Source organism: Otolemur garnettii, unplaced genomic scaffold (genome assembly GCF_000181295.1).
Source record: "Otolemur garnettii isolate 467f Iridium unplaced genomic scaffold, OtoGar3 scaffold00023, whole genome shotgun sequence".
Taxonomy (NCBI): Eukaryota; Metazoa; Chordata; class Mammalia; order Primates; family Galagidae; genus Otolemur; species Otolemur garnettii.
Genome location: NW_003852418.1, coordinates 8,703,638 through 8,705,770, shown reverse-complemented (window position 1 = coordinate 8,705,770; position 2,133 = coordinate 8,703,638). Strand labels below are relative to the sequence as shown.

The following is a 2,133-nucleotide window of genomic DNA, read 5'->3' as shown; positions in this document are numbered from 1 at the left end:
TCTGCCAGGCAAGGACAGAGATTCCCCCTTGAAACGTTGATGGCCTTGTTGTAATCCCGGCAGCTGAGAGAAGGATGGACCCCACTTCAGGTATAATCAGGTAATAGAAATTTATTGATAATTTGGACACCTGCAGGTGGGCTGAGACACTATAAGGGTGTGCAGCAGCCCCGAGTGGCAGGTGAAGGGCTCTTTTATACAGTGCTCAGCAAGCTAGTGCAATACAGAAGCCAATCACAGCGGTTAAAGCAGGGGGTCACAAGGTGGGGGTACACATTGGCTCATAATCACAAGATATATCACACGTACATTACTTCATGATCATAAGATGGGGTATGTCATAGGGGTTTACACAATTCAGAGTAAAAATACATGTTTACTTAGGGTACATTAGTTCATAGTTCAGGGGTACAAGACAAGTGTTGGGTAAATTTCCAAGAACAACTTGGGACCTCTTCACCTGGGGCCTTATTTGGAATCAACCCCTCCCTGCATATTTCCTTAATTTCAGGCTGTTTCTCTACCCTTGAGAGGGCTGGAACTAAAAGCTTAGGAAAGGCTTCCTTTTCAAGAGTAGGGGGCTTGTTCCCCACTGGCCTTAGGGAGGGGGTCAAGGGCTGGGGGCTTGGTTATTACAGCCTCTGGTGTGGGCAGTGTTGGGTTTCACATCTTGTCCCTTCTCTTGCCCCTTTGCCTTCCCCTGGACGGCCAGCCCTTCAGAAGCAGCAGAAAGGAAGTAACTGTGTCTACACAGCCTTGTCCTCTCCTGAAGGAAGCCACCCCTGCCTGGCTCCTTCACTCCTTCCTAGAGGAGTCCTTTCTGTGGCCTGGAAGATTCTTCATAGTCAGACCCCTACCCACCTCAGCCTCTTCTTCCATCACTCTGCACATCTACTTGATGTTCCCCCAATATGCAGAGCCCAGTCTCACCCCAGGGCCTTTGCACATGCCGTACCAGCTGCCTGGGATGCTCTTCCTCCAGATCTTCTCCTGGCTCACTCTAAACCTTCATTCAGGTCTCTGCTCAGATGCCACCACCTCAAAGAGGCTCTTCCTGAGTGCCCCAGCTACCCAACTAAAATAGCACCCAAACATCTGCAAATGACCCCCTTGTGGCTAACTGATCTCTCTCTCTACCTACTTTTCCTTCCCTCCTTTCCTCACTTGCTCTTTACCCTTCTTTCTAGCCATCCTTCCTTCCTTCTTTTTTTCCTTTTTTCTTTCCTCCCCTCCTCCCCATGTCTTTCTTGTTTCTTTCTCTCTCTCTTTTTTATTTGCAATAGAGTCTCCCTTTTTGCCCCAGGCTAGAGTGCTGCGGCATCAGCCAAGCTCACAGTAACTTCAGACTGCTGGGCTCCAGTGACCCTCTTGTCTCAGCCTCCTGAGTAAGAGGGACTACAGGCACCCAGCATAATGCCTGTCCACTTTTCTCTATTTTTAATAGAAATGGGGGTCTCGCTCTTGCTCAGGCTGGTCTTGAACTTCTGAGCTCAAGCAATCTACCTGCTTTGGGCTCCTAGAGTGCTAGGATTACGGGCGTTAGTTACTGCATCTGGCCTTCTTATTTTAAGATAGAGTCTCACTTTGTAGCCTTTGGTAGAGTACTGTAGCATCATAGCTCACAGCAACCTCAAACTCTTGGGCTCAAGTGATCCTCTTGCCTCAGCCTCCCAAGTAGTTGGGATTACAGACCCCTGCTATAACACCTGGCTATTTTTAGAGATGAGGTCTCGCTCTGGCTCAGGTTGGTCTTGAACCTGTGAGCTCAGTCAATCCACCCTCCTCGGCCTCCCAGAGTGCTGGGATTTCAGGTGTGAGCTCCTGCACCCAGTCTTCTTTCTTGTTTTAAATTGACCTTCCCTGCTAAAATGTCAGCTCCATGAGGACAGGGATCTTGTCCTCTTCACTGCTGTGTCCTTAGGGTCTAGAACGGTGCCTGGCACATAACAGACAATAAATATGCATCTGAGGGAAAAATAAACTAATATAGTTTCCTTTTACACTTAGGTGGGAAAGCAAAACAGTTTAAAGAAAAACTTTCAGTTAAGTAGTCCACGTAGCACCGTTTGGCGGATAATCAAAGATGCTAAGCAACGGGCAACACGTTACCCATGGGCTGCACATGCATGAAGA

General features: G+C 48.3%; 1 long non-coding RNA gene across 1 annotated transcript; it reads right to left on the bottom strand.

Moving 5' to 3' along the window:
- Window positions 1–695: 695 nt before the first annotated feature.
- Window positions 696–1,215, bottom strand: LOC111724437. The gene is made up of 2 exons (XR_002772736.1): window positions 1,138–1,215; window positions 696–1,054 (listed from the first exon to the last, which is right to left on the bottom strand). It is a non-coding gene; the product is annotated as an uncharacterized LOC111724437 (long non-coding RNA).
- Window positions 1,216–2,133: the final 918 nt, after the last annotated feature.